The 14542-nt window shown below is 47.3% G+C and overlaps 1 protein-coding gene across 3 annotated transcripts in view; it reads left to right on the top strand.

Moving 5' to 3' along the window:
* LOC134933046 (uncharacterized WD repeat-containing protein alr2800-like) overlaps nucleotides 1-14542 on the top strand; it is a 182106-nt gene that overhangs the window by 19812 nt on the left and 147752 nt on the right. For 2 of the 3 annotated variants that reach the window (XM_063927990.1, XM_063927992.1), the window contains exon 1: nucleotides 12496-12598. The exons of the other annotated variant lie outside the window; for it this stretch is intronic. The gene's annotated coding sequence lies outside the window, so the exon portion shown is untranslated. Of the gene's footprint in view, nucleotides 1-12495; nucleotides 12599-14542 lie in introns of those variants that run through there. 3 annotated transcript variants of the gene reach the window in all.

The raw sequence follows: 14542 nt of genomic DNA on the forward strand, positions 1-14542 counted from the left end.
GTATGTGCAAAACATGGGACGTGCTGGAATTGGCCCAGATTTAATGCACACACAATATTGCTGGCGTTGTCCGATGCCACAAATCCACAGGAGAGTCCAATTGGGGTAAGCCATTCCGCGATGATCTTCCTCAGTTGCCGTAAGAGGTTTTCAGCTGTGTGCGTATTCTGGAAAGCGGTGATACAAAGCGTAGCCTGCCTAGGAAAGAGTTGGCGTTTGCGAGATGCTGCTACTGGTGCCGCCGCTGCTGTTCTTGCGGCGGGAGTCCATACATCTACCCAGTGGGCTGTCACAGTCATATAGTCCTGACCCTGCCCTGCTCCACTTGTCCACATGTCCGTGGTTAAGTGGACATTGGGTACAGCTGCATTTTTTAGGACACTGGTGACTCTTTTTCTGAGGTCTGTGTACATTTTCGGTATCGCCTGCCTAGAGAAATGGAACCTAGATGGTATTTGGTACCGGGGACACAGTACCTCCAACAAGTCTCTAGTTGGCTCTGCAGTAATGATGGATACCGGAACCACGTTTCTCACCACCCAGGATGCCAAGGCCTCAGTTATCCGCTTTGCAGTAGGATGACTGCTGTGATATTTCATCTTCCTCGCAAAGGACTGTTGAACAGTCAATTGCTTACTGGAAGTAGTACAAGTGGGCTTACGACTTCCCCTCTGGGATGACCATCGACTCCCAGCGGCAACAACAGCAGCGCCAGCAGCAGTAGGCGTTACACGCAAGGATGCATCGGAGGAATCCCAGGCAGGAGAGGACTCGTCAGACTTGCCAGTGACATGGCCTGCAGGACTATTGGCATTCCTGGGGAAGGAGGAAATTGACACTGAGGGAGTTGGTGGGGTGGTTTGCGTGAGCTTGGTTACAAGAGGAAGGGATTTACTGGTCAGTGGACTGCTTCCGCTGTCACCCAAAGTTTTTGAACTTGTCACTGACTTATTATGAATGCGCTGCAGGTGACGTATAAGGGAGGATGTTCCGAGGTGGTTAACGTCCTTACCCCTACTTATTACAGCTTGACAAAGGGAACACACGGCTTGACACCTGTTGTCCGCATTTCTGGTGAAATACCTCCACACCGAAGAGCTGATTTTTTTGGTATTTTCACCTGGCATGTCAACGGCCATATTCCTCCCACGGACAACAGGTGTCTCCCCGGGTGCCTGACTTAAACAAACCACCTCACCATCAGAATCCTCCTGGTCAATTTCCTCCCCAGCGCCAGCAACACCCATATCCTCCTCATCCTGGTGTACTTCAACACTGACATCTTCAATCTGACTATCAGGAACTGGACTGCGGGTGCTCCTTCCAGCACTTGCAGGGGGCATGCAAATAGTGGAAGGCGCATGCTCTTCACGTCCAGTGTTGGGAAGGTCAGGCATCGCAAACGACACAATTGGACTCTCCTTGTGGATTTGGGATTTCAAAGAACGCACAGTTCTTTGCGGTGCTTTTGCCAGCTTGAGTCTTTTCAGTTTTCTAGCGAGAGGCTGAGTGCTTCCATCCTCATGTGAAGCTGAACCACTAGCCATGAACATAGGCCAGGGCCTCAGCCGTTCCTTGCCACTCCGTGTGGTAAATGGCATATTGGCAAGTTTACGCTTCTCCTCCGACAATTTTATTTTAGGTTTTGGAGTCCTTTTTTTTCTGATATTTGGTGTTTTGGATTTGACATGCTCTGTACTATGACATTGGGCATCGGCCTTGGCAGACGACGTTGCTGGCATTTCATCGTCTCGGCCATGACTAGTGGCAGCAGCTTCAGCACGAGGTGGAAGTGGATCTTGATCTTTCCCTAATTTTGGAACCTCAACTTTTTTGTTCTCCATATTTTATAGGCAGAACTAAAAGGCACCTCAGGTAAACAATGGAGATGGATGGATTGGATACTAGTATACAATTATGGACGGACTGCCACGGTTAGGTGGTATAAAAAAACCACGGTTAGGTGGTATATATTATAATAATAATACAATTATGGATGGACGGACTGCCTGCCGACTGCCGACACAGAGGTAGCCACAGCCGTGAACTACCGCACTGTACACTGGTTGATAAAGAGATAGTAGTATACTCGTAACAATTAGGATGACACTATGACGGTATAAAGAATGAAAAAAAAACCACGGTTAGGTGGTAGGTATATAATAATAAATAATACAATTCTGGTCGGACGGACTGCCTGCCGTGTGCCGACACAGAGGTAGCCACAGCCGTGAACTACCGCACTGTACACTGGTTGATAAAGAGATAGTAGTATACTCGTAACAATTAGGATGACACTATGACGGTATAAAGAATGAAAAAAAAAACCACGGTTAGGTGGTAGGTATATAATAATAAATAATACAATTCTGGTCGGACGGACTGCCTGCCGTGTGCCGACACAGAGGTAGCCACAGCCGTGAACTACCGCACTGTACACTGGTTGATAAAGAGATAGTAGTATACTCGTAACAATTAGGAATCTAGGATGACACTATGACGGTATAAAGAATGAAAAAAAAACCACGGTTAGGTGGTAGGTATATAATAATAAATAATACAATTCTGGTCGGACGGACTGCCTGCCTGCCGTGTGCCGACACAGAGGTAGCCACAGCCGTGAACTACCGCACTGTACACTGGTTGATAAAGAGATAGTAGTATACTCGTAACAATTAGGATGACACTATGACGGTATAAAGAATGAAAAAAAAACCACGGTTAGGTGGTAGGTATATAATAATAAATAATACAATTCTGGTCGGACGGACTGCCTGCCGTGTGCCGACACAGAGGTAGCCACAGCCGTGAACTACCGCACTGTACACTGGTTGATAAAGAGATAGTAGTATACTCGTAACAATTAGGATGACACTATGACGGTATAAAGAATGAAAAAAAAACCACGGTTAGGTGGTAGGTATATAATAATAAATAATACAATTCTGGTCGGACGGACTGCCTGCCGTGTGCTGACACAGAGGTAGCCACAGCCGTGAACTACCGCACTGTACTGTGTCTGCTGCTAATATAGACTGGTTGATATTTAAAGAGATATTAGTAGTATACAACAATACTATACTGGTGGTCAGGCACTGGTCACCACTCCTGCAGCAAAAGTGTGCACTGTTAATTAATATAATTGTACTCCTGGCTCCTGCTAACAACCTGCAGTGCTCCCCAGTCTCCCCCACAATTAATTATAAGCTTTTAATTTATACATTGATGACTGTGCAGCACACTGGGCTGAGCTGAGTGCACACAGACTGAGTCACACTGTGTGACTGACTGTGCTGTGTATCGTTTTTTTTTTCAGGCAGAGAACGGATATAGCAGAGAGAAGTGAACGGATATATTATATTAAATAAAAGTTAACTAGCAACTGCACTGGTCACTGACTGTGGTAAACTAACTCTGTCTGCGACTCTGCACAATCTCTCTCTCTCTATCTAATCTATCTCTATTCTAATGGAGAGGACGCCAGCCACGTCCTCTCCCTATGAATCTCAATGCACGAGTGAAAATGGCGGCGACGCGCGGCTCCTTATATAGAATCCGAGTCTCGCGATAGAATCCGAGCCTCGCGAGAATCCGACAGCGTCATGATGACGTTCGGGCGCGCTCGGGTTAACCGAGCAAGGCGGGAAGATCCGAGTCGCTCGGACCCGTGAAAAAAAACATGAAGTTCGGGCGGGTTCGGATTCCGAGGAACCGAACCCGCTCATCTCTAACTGAGACACTGCAAGAACAATGAATGATGTGCTACAGAATGTGTATAACATAGTCAATTTGAGCAATATACCGTATTTAATAATAAAGTTGTACCAGACTAAGCGGTACATTTACTAAGCAGTGATAAGAACGGAGAAGTGAGCCAGTGGAGAAATTTCCCCATCAACCAATCAGCTGCTCTGTATCATTTTATAGTATGCAAATTATAGATGTTACTTCAGTGCTGATTGGTTGCCATGGGCAACTTCTCCACTGGCTCACTTCTCCGCTCTTATCACTGCTTAGTAAATGTACCCCTAAACTGCTTAAAGGCCAGCGCTTGCAGAATAATAAAAGGTGAACTTAGAAAAAGTAGATCATTTGCGCTGCATAGGATAAGAAATAAAGGACTTTCCTATAGCAGACTTACAAATCAGTGGTCTTCCAGACAGCCATGAGACACTTATAACAGCCCTTGATGCAAGTCCAAATGATGAACTGACATTAGAGTATGTAAAAGGGGAACTTGTGGATGAATTCAGTTGCAAGATAGAAAGCGCAAATAAACATGATACAGCATTAAGAGCTCAGGATTGTATTATTAAATGCACACGTCAGAGACCAGAAACATATAACTGTTTTGCATGCAAGAAACCTGGGGCATTATTCAGGTTTGTTAGCAAACCAAAAAAAGCAAGCAACTGGGGAAACCATGTTGCACGGCAGGTGGGGCAGATGTAACGTGCAGAGAGAGTTAGATTTGGGAGGGGTATGTTCAAACTGAAATCTAAATTGCAGTGTAAAAATTAAGCAGCCAGTATTTACCATGTACATAAACAATATAAACCACCCAAATCTAAATATCTCTGCACATGTTACTTCTGCACCACAAGCAGTGCAGCATGGGCCCTCATTCCGAGTTGTTCGCTCGCAAGGCGATTTTAGCAGAGTTACACACGCTAAGCCGCCGCCTACTGGGAGTGAATCTTAGCTTCTTAAAATTGCGAACGATGTATTCGCAATATTGCGATTACAAACTACTTAGCAGTTTCAGAGTAGCTTCAGACTTACTCGGCATCTGCGATCAGTTCAGTGCTTGTCGTTCCTGGTTTGACGTCACAAACACACCCAGCGTTCGCACAGACACTCCCCCGTTTCTCCAGCCACTCCCGCGTTTTTTCCGGAAACGGTAGCGTTTTTATCCACACGCCTATAAAACGCTGTGTTTCCGCCCAGTAACACCCATTTCCTGTCAATCACACTACGATCGCCGGAGCGAAGAAAAAGCCGTGAGTAAAAATACTATCTTCATAGCAAAATTACTTGGCGCAGTCGCAGTGCGAACATTGCGCATGCGTACTAAGCAGAAAAACGCTGCGATGCGAAGATTATTTCCGAGCGAACGACTCGGAATGAGGGCCATGGTTTTGCCCAGTTGCTTGCTTTTTTGGTTTGCTAATAAACCTGAATAAACTCCCTGGTCCCTTAAAGGCAGATTCAGGACTATGTAAAGCCAGAATGATTCAGCTAAAGAAAATAAGAATTTACTTACCGATAATTCTATTTCTCGGAGTCCGTAGTGGATGCTGGGGTTCCTGAAAGGACCATGGGGAATAGCGGCTCCGCAGGAGACAGGGCACAAAAAGTAAAGCTTTAGGATCAGGTGGTGTGCACTGGCTCCTCCCCCTATGACCCTCCTCCAAGCCTCAGTTAGGATACTGTGCCCGGACGAGCGTACACAATAAGGAAGGATTTATGAATCCCGGGTAAGACTCATACCAGCCACACCAATCACACTGTAAAACCTGTGATCTGAACCCAGTTAACAGTATGATAACAGCGGAGCCTCTGAAAGATGGCTCACAACAATAATAACCCGATTTTTGTAACTATGTACAAGTATTGCAGATAATCCGCACTTGGGATGGGCGCCCAGCATCCACTACGGACTCCGAGAAATAGAATTATCGGTAAGTAAATTCTTATTTTCTCTATCGTCCTAGTGGATGCTGGGGTTCCTGAAAGGACCATGGGGATTATACCAAAGCTCCCAAACGGGCGGGAGAGTGCGGATGACTCTGCAGCACCGAATGAGAGAACTCCAGGTCCTCCTTAGCCAGGTTATCAAATTTGTAGGATTTTACAAACGTGTTTGCCCCTGACTAAATAGCCGCTCGGCAAAGTTGTAAAGCCGAGACCCCTCGGGCAGCCGCCCAAGATGAGCCCACCTTCCTTGTGGAATGGGCATTTACATATTTTGGCTGTGGCAGGCCTGCCACAGAATGTGCAAGCTGAATTGTATTACACATCCAACTAGCAAAAGTCTGCTTAGAAGCAAGAGCACCCAGTTTGTTGGGTGCATACAGGATAACAGCAAGTCAGTTTTCCTGACTCCAGCCGTCCTGGAACCTATATTTTCAGGGCCCTGACCACATCTAGCAACTTGGAGTCCTCCAAGTCCCTAGTAGGCGCAAGACACCACAATAAGCTGGTTCAGGTGAAACACTGACACCACCTTAGGGAGAGAACTGGGGACGAGTCCGCAGCTCTGCCCTGTCCGAATGGACAAACAGATATGGGCTTTTTTGAGAAAAAAACCACCAATTTGACACTCGCCTGGTCCAGGCCAGGTCCAAGAGCATGTTCACTTTTCATGTGAGATGCTTCAAATCCACAGATTTGACTGGTTTTAAACCAATGTGTTTTGAGGAATCCCAGAACTACGTTGAGATCCCACAGTGCCACTGGAGGCACAAAAGGGGGTTGTATATGCAATACTCCCTTGACAAACTTCTGGACTTCAGGAACTGAAGCCAATTCTTTCTGGAAGAAAAATCGACAGGGCCGAAATTTGAACCTTAATGGACCCCAATTTGAGGCCCATAGACACTCCTGTTTGCAGGAAATGCAGGAATCGACCGAGTTGAAATTTCTTCGTGGGGCCTTCCTGGCCTCACACCACGCAACATATTTTCGCCACATGTGGTGATAATGTTGTGCGGTCACCTCCTTTCTGGCTTTGACCAGGGTAGGAATGACCTCTTCCGGAATGCCTTTTCCCTTAGGATCCGGCGTTCCACCGCCATGCCGTCAAACGCAGCTGCGGTAAGTCTTGGAACAGACATGGTACTTGCTGAAACAAGTCCCTTCTTAGCGGCAGAGGCCATAAGTCCTCTGTGAGCATCTCTTGAAGTTCCGGGTACCAAGTCCTTCTTGGCCAATCCGGAGCCATGAGTATAGTTCTTACTCCTCTACGTCTTATAATTCTCAGTACCTTAGGTATGAAAAGCAGAGGATGGAACACATACACCGACTGGTACACCCACGGTGTTACCAGAACGTCCACAGCTATTGCCTGAGGGTCTCTTAACCTGGCGCAATACCTGTCCCGTTTTTTGTTCAGACGGGACGCCATCATGTCCACCTTTGGTAATTCCCAACGGTTTACAATCATGTGGAAAACTTCCCCATGAAGTTCCCACTCTGCCGGGTGGAGGTCGTGCCTACTGAGGAAGTCTGCTTCCCAGTTTCCATTCCCGGAATGAAACACTGCTGACAGTGCTATCACATGATTTTCCGCCCAGCGAAAAGTCCTTGCAGTTTTTGCCACTGCCCTCCTGCTTCTTGTGCCGCCCTGTCTATTTACGTGGGCGACTGCCGTGATGTTTTATCCCACTGGATCAATACCGGCTGACCTTGAAGCAGAGGTCTTGCTAAGCTTAGAGCATTATAAATTTACCCTTAGCTATATTTATGTGGAGAAAAGTCTCCAGACTTGATCACACTCCCTGGAAATTTTTTCCTTGTGTGACTGCTCCCCAGCCTCTCGGGCTGGCCTCCGTGGTCACCAACATCCAAAACTGAATGCCGAATCTGCGGCCCTCTAGAAGATGAGCACTCTGTAACCACCACAGGAGAGACACCCTTGTCCTTGGATATAGGGTTATCCGCTGATGCATCTGAAGATGCGATCCGGACCATTTGTCCAGCAGATCCCACTGAAAAGTTCTTGCATGAAATCTGCCGACTGGAATTGCTTCGAAGGAAGTCACCATTTTTTTACCATGGCCCTTGTGCAATGATGCACTGATTTTAGGAGGTTCCTGACTAGCTCGGATAACTCCCTGGCTTTCTCTTCCGGGAGAAACACCTTTTTCTGGACTGTGTCCAGAATCATCCCTAAGCACAGGAGACTTGTTGTCGGGATCAGCTGCGATTTTGGAATATTTAGAATCCACCCCTGCTGTTGTAACAGTATCCGAGATAGTGCTACTCCGACCTCCAACTGTTCCCTGGACTTTGCCCTTATCAGGAGATCGTCCAAGTAAGGGATAATTAAGACGCCTTTTCTTCGAAGAAGAACCATCATTTCGGCCATTACCTTGGTAAAGACCCGGGGTGCCGTGGACAATCCAAATGGCAGCGTCTGAAACTGATAGTGACAGTTCTGTACCACGAACCTGAGGTACCCTTAGTGATAAGGGCAAATTTGGGACATGGAGGTAAGCATCCCTGATGTCTCGGGACACCATATAGTCCCCTTCTTCCCGGTTCGTTATCACTGCTCTGAGTGACTCCATCTTGATTTGAACCTTTGTAAGTGTTCAAATTTTTTTAGATTTAGAATAGGTCTCACCTAGCCTTCTGGCTTCAGTACCACAATATAGTGTGGAATAATACCCCTTTTCTTGTTGTAGGAGGGGTAATTTAATTATCACCTGCTGGGAATACAGCTCGTGAATTGTTTCCCATACTGCCTCCTTGTCGGAGGGAGACCTTGGTAAAGCAGACTTCAGGAGCCTGCGCAGGGGAAACGTCTCGACATTCCAATCTGTACCCCTGGGATACTACTTGTAGGATCCAGGGGTCCTGTACGGTCTCAGCGTCATGCTGAGAGCTTGTCAGAAGCGGTGGAACGCTTCTGTTCCTGGGAATGGGCTGCCTGCTGCAGTCTTCTTCCCTTTCCTCTATCCCTGGGCAGATATGACTCTTATAGGGACGAAAGGACTGAAGCTGAAAAGACGGTGTCTTTTTCTGCAGAGATGTGACTTAGGGTAAAAAACGGTGGATTTTCCAGCAGTTGCCGTGGCCACCAGGTCCGATGGACCGACCCCAAATAACTCCTCTTCCTTTATACGGCAATACACCTTTGTGCCGTTTGGAATCTGCATCACCTGACCACTGTCGTGTCCATAAACATCTTCTGGCAGATATGGACATCGCACTTACTCTTGATGCCAGAGTGCAAATATCCCTCTGTGCATCTCGCATATATAGAAATGCATCCTTTAAATGCTCTATAGTCAATAAAATACTGTCCCTGTCAAGGGTATCAATATTTTTAGTCAGGGAATCCGACCAAGCCACCCCAGCTCTGCACATCCAGGCTGAGGCGATCGCTGGTCGCAGTATAACACCAGTATGTGTGTATATACTTTTTATGATATTTTCCAGCCTCCTGTCAGCTGGCTCCTTGAGGACGGCCCTATCTATAGACGGTACCGCCACTTGTTCTGATAAGCGTGTGAGCGCCTTATCCACCCTAAGGGGTGTTTCCCAACGCGCCCTAACTTCTGGCGGGAAAGGGTATACCGCCCATATTTTCTATCGGGGGGAACCCACGCATCATCACACACTTCATTTAATTTATCTGATTCAGGAAAAACTACGGTAGTTTTTTCACATCCCACATAATACCCTCTTTTGTGGTACTTGTAGTATCAGAAATATGTAACACCTCCTTCATTGCCCTTAACGTGTGGCCCTAATAAGGAATACGTTTGTTTATTCACCGTCGACACTGGATTCAGTGTCCCTGTCTGTGTCTGTGTCGACCGACTAAAGTAAACGGGCGTTTTAAAACCCCTGACGGTGTTTTTGAGACGTCTGGACCGGTACTAATTGTTTGTCGGCCGTCTCATGTCGTCAACCGACCTTGCTGCGTGTTGACATTATCACGTAATTCCCTAAGTAAGCCATCCATTCCGGTGTCGACTCCCTAGAGAGTGACATCACCATTACAGGCAATTGCTCCGCCTCCTCACCAACATCGTCCTCATACATGTCGACACACACGTACCGACACACAGCACACACACAGGGAATGCTCTGATAGAGGACAGGACCTACTAGCCCTTTGCAGAGACAGAGGGAGAGTTTGCCAGCACACACCAAAAACGCTATAATTATATAGGGACAACCTTATATAAGTGTTTTCCCTTATAGCATCTTTTTTATATATTTCTAACGCCAAATTAGTGCCCCCCCTCTCTGTTTTAACCCTGTTTCTGTAGTGCAGTGCAGGGGAGAGCCTGGGAGCCTTCCCTCCAGCCTTTCTGTGAGGGAAAATGGCGCTGTGTGCTGAGGAGATAGGCCCCGCCCCTTTTTCGGCGGCCTCGTCTCCCGCTCTTAACGGATTCTGGCAGGGGTTAAATATCTCCATATAGCCCCCGGAGGCTATATGTGAGGTATTTTTAGCCAAAAATAGGTTTTCATTGCCTCCCAGGGCGCCCCCCTTCCAGCGCCCTGCACCCTCAGTGACTGCCGTGTGAAGTGTGCTGAGAGGAAATGCGCTACCTTAAGAAGACTGAGGAGTCTTCATGCCGCCGATTCTGGACCTTCTTCTTGTTTCAGCATCTGCAAGGGGGCCGGCGGCGAGGCTCCGGTGACCATCCAGGCTGTACCTGTGATCGTCCCTCTGGAGCTAATGTCCAGTAGCCAAAGAAGCCAATCCATCCTGCACGCAGGTGAGTTCACTTCTTCTCCCCTAAGTCCCTCGTTGCAGTGATCCTGTTGCCAGCAGGACTCACTGTAAAATAAAAAACCTAAGCTAAACTTTTCTAAGCAGCTCTTTAGGAGAGCCACCTAGATTGCACCCTTCTCGGCCGGGCACAAAAATCTAACTGAGGCTTGGAGGAGGGTCATAGGGGGAGGAGCCAGTGCACACCACCTGATCCTAAAGCTTTACTTTTTGTGCCCTGTCTCCTGCGGAGCCGCTATTCCCCATGGTCCTTTCAGGAACCCCAGCATCCACTAGGACGATAGAGAAACAAGGGTGGTCATTCCGAGTTGATCGCTCGCAAGCTGCTTTTAGCAGCTTTGCACACGCTAAGCCGCAGCCTACTGGTGGTCATTCCGAGTTGATCGCTCGTTATTTTTTTTCCGCAACGGAGCGATTAGTCACTAATGCGCATGCGCAATGTCCGCAGTGCGACTGCGCCAAGTAAATTTGCTAAGAAGTTTGGTATTTTACTCACGGCATTACAAGGTTTTTTCTTCGTTCTGGTGATCGTAGTGTGATTGACAGGAAGTGGATGTTTCTGGGCGGAAACTGGCCGTTTTATGGGAGTGTTTGAAAAAACGCTGCCGTGTCTGGGAAAAACGCGGGAGTGGCTGGAGAAACGGGGGAGTGTCTGGGCGAACGCTGGGTGTGTTTGTGACGTCAAACCAGGACCGAAACTGACTGAACTGATCGCAGTGGCAGAGTAAGTCTCGAGCTACTCAGAAACTGCTAAGAACTGTCTATTCGCAAATCTGCTAATCTTTCGTTCGCAAATCTACTATGCTAAGATTCACTCCCAGTAGGCGGCGGCTTAGCGTGTGCAAAGCTGCTAAAAGCAGCTTGCGAGCGAACAACTCGGAATGACCACCACTGGGAGTGAATCTTAGCATAGTAGATTTGCGAACGAAAGATTAGCAGATTTGCGAATAGAAATTTCTTAGCAGTTTCTGAGTAGCTCGAGACTTACTCTTCCAGTGCGATCAGTTCAGTCAGTTTCGTTCCTGGTTTGACGTCACAAACACACCCAGCGTTCACCCAGACACTCCCCCGTTTCTCCAGCCACTCCCGCGTTTTTCCCAGAAACGGCAGCGTTTTTTCGCACACACCCATAAAACGGCCAGTTTCCGCCCAGAAACACCCACTTCCTGTCAATCACACTACGATCACCAGAACGAAGAAAAAACCTTGTAATGCCGTGAGTAAAATACCAAACTTAATAGCAAATTTACTTGGCGCAGTCGCACTGCGGACATTGCGCATGCGCATTAGCGACTAATCGCTCCGTTGCAAAAAGAAAATAACGAGCGATCAACTCAGAATGACCACCAAGGTGCAAAGCACAATGCAAATAGTGCTATAAAAGAGCAGGAAAAGAATTCTGTATGTCAGTGCCGCCCCCCCCCCCCCCCCATCCCCCGCAGAAGTGCAAAAGCATCGCACAGCGGCGATGCTTTTGCACTTTAGGAGTAGCTCCCAGCCAACGCAGCTTTAGCGTGTTGGCCGGGAGCTACTCGTCGCACGGTTGGCCGGACCGCATCGCCTGCGTTGGCCAGACCGCGCCCACAAAACGGCGGCCAAATGCCGCCACCCAGCCCAGTGACCGCCTCTGCCTGTCAATCAGGCAGAGGCGCTCATCGCGCAGCGACGACCTTCAGCCGTCTGGCATGCGCCGGCGCACTGGGGCGCCGGAACATGCGCAGTTCTGACCCGGTTGCACCGCTGCGATAAACTGCAGCGTGCGATCGGGTCAGAATGACCCCCTTTATCTCTCTCTAGGGCTTAGTACATGGAACCCTTTGTGTTTGTGTGTATTTGAGTTATGCAAAATGTTTTTCTTTGTCAATAATTTGCATTTGACAAGAAAAACAACTACAAAACAAACAAGAATGGTGATCAGTTTTCCAGAGCAGACATGACTGGGCAGAGGACTCAAGCAGTAGGCTTCTTTAGAAAATCAGACAATTGTGTGGGAAGTGGTTCCCATGGTGACAGTAGCAGGAAGTAACACAAATGTCTCAAACACACGTTGCTGCAGCATGGTCACTACATAGGGAGCTATTGCCTGGATAACACAGGGACACAGAGTGCACACTATTGCTGATACAGGTAATTAAATTTGTGGTAGATCAATGACTTCCAGGTGGTGTGCACTGATGATAACTAAGTCTATTTTTGTCCTTGATGATATAACAGAGTAATGTGTGCTCAAGGAGGGGGGGAGACTGGGGTGTTCATGATGAAGGGTGTGGAGTAGTGCCATTCATATACTTTAGTCACGTTATAAATTATTAAGTACACAAGGTAACAGACTAGTTTGCCAACCCTCAATAACTTGAGTCGGTGCAAAAACAAGGCAAACTATATCTGTAAGTAAGAAGAAAAATAACATCATAATATTCGACACAGAAGTATAGAAGACAAATGTAATAACTTTTTTTGCAATGGCCGGCAGCTCTGTACTAGACAGCAAATCATCCAAAGAGCATATAATTTTTACAGTACTCATTGGGGGTCATTCCGAGTTGTTCGCTCGCTAGCTGATTTTAGCAGCATTGCACACACTAGGCCGCCGCCCTCTGGGAGTGAATCTTAGCTTAGCAGAATTGCGAACGAAAGAGTAGCAGAATTGCGAATAGAAAATTCTTAGCAGTTTCTGAGTAGCTCGAGACTTACTCCTGCACTGCGACCAGCTCAGGCCGTTTCGTTCCTGGTTTGACGTCACAAACACGCCCTGCGTTCGCCCAGCCACTCCCCCGTTTCTCCAGACACTCCCGCGTTTTTCCCTGACACGCCTGCGTTTTTTAGCCAACGCCGGGAAAACGCTGAGTTACCACCCATAAACGCCCCTTTCCTGTCAATCATTTACCAAACACCAGTGCGACTGAAAAGCGCCGCAGACGCTACAGCAAAACAGCTAAGTTTTTAGTAAAATAACTAAGCGCATGCGCTCTGCGTACCTTGCGCATGCGCAGTTAGCGACTAATCGCAGTATAGCGAAAATCGGCAACGAGCGAACAACTCGGAATGACCCCCATTGAACCAAAATGTTTGTTTGCTTCTTGATTGAGTGATTGAGCCACACCACAATTTACTGGTACAATTTGATGTGTCAGTAAGATTTGCTAGGCTACTGTTACTGTAGTTTCACTTCTGCTGTCTAGTGAGAAACCACTCTACTGCACAAAGGGGGATATTCAATTTGGCCCGAAGAGACATCGGGAGTAAAAAACCCCGATGTTTCTTCGGGTGCTGCGGTCGGGCTATTTAATTTGCTTGGCCGGTAACAAGTCTTCTAACACTCGAAAACACACAGGTTCAGTGAAACCTGTGTGTTTTCGGGTGAAATAGCCCCGTTTTCGGTTGAAAACGGGGCTGTTATCGAGCATTTTGCTTCGCCTGCCGCAGGCAGGTGAAGCAAAACCCCGATAAGCCGCGGCACGCGCCGGCTTATCGGGGCCAATTAAATAGCCCCCGCTGGCCGATACTTATCACCCGGCACCCCGGGCGAAATTGAATACCCCAGTAAGTGTTTCTGAAATGTATGGTCCTCAAATCATTATCTAAGTCAGTATGGGGGGAATACAGTTGTTTAATCACGCCCCGATATCCCATCTAAAGTGACAGGAGGTTGCGGGTCAATATTCACTTGTCCCTTTTATCGCGCTGATCGCGCCCATATCAGTCATATACAGCGCCCAAATGGGTCACTTTTCGCACGTTTCAGCTGTGGGGGTAGCGAGCTGAAATGAAGGTGTCACACCTGCCGGCAGAAACATTTGAATAGCTGCCGGCGGGCATAGGCGGGTCTGGGACCCACAATAACATTTAAATTCCGCCCAGTATGTGTTCATCTGAAATTGTAATATTTATGGACCATCATCAGAGTACACATTTGCTTCACATTATATTATTTTTATAAAAACAAAAAATGTAATTAACAAAAGTGATTGAGGTTTGTTTATCTTTGCAAATGTACAAACTTGTTTGAAGTATTTTTTAGGCCACAAAAATAACATAATAAATAATTAGAATATGTCCTATTATGAAAAA

This window comes from Pseudophryne corroboree, chromosome 6 (genome assembly GCF_028390025.1).
Source record: "Pseudophryne corroboree isolate aPseCor3 chromosome 6, aPseCor3.hap2, whole genome shotgun sequence".
Lineage (NCBI taxonomy): Eukaryota > Metazoa > Chordata > Amphibia > Anura > Myobatrachidae > Pseudophryne > Pseudophryne corroboree.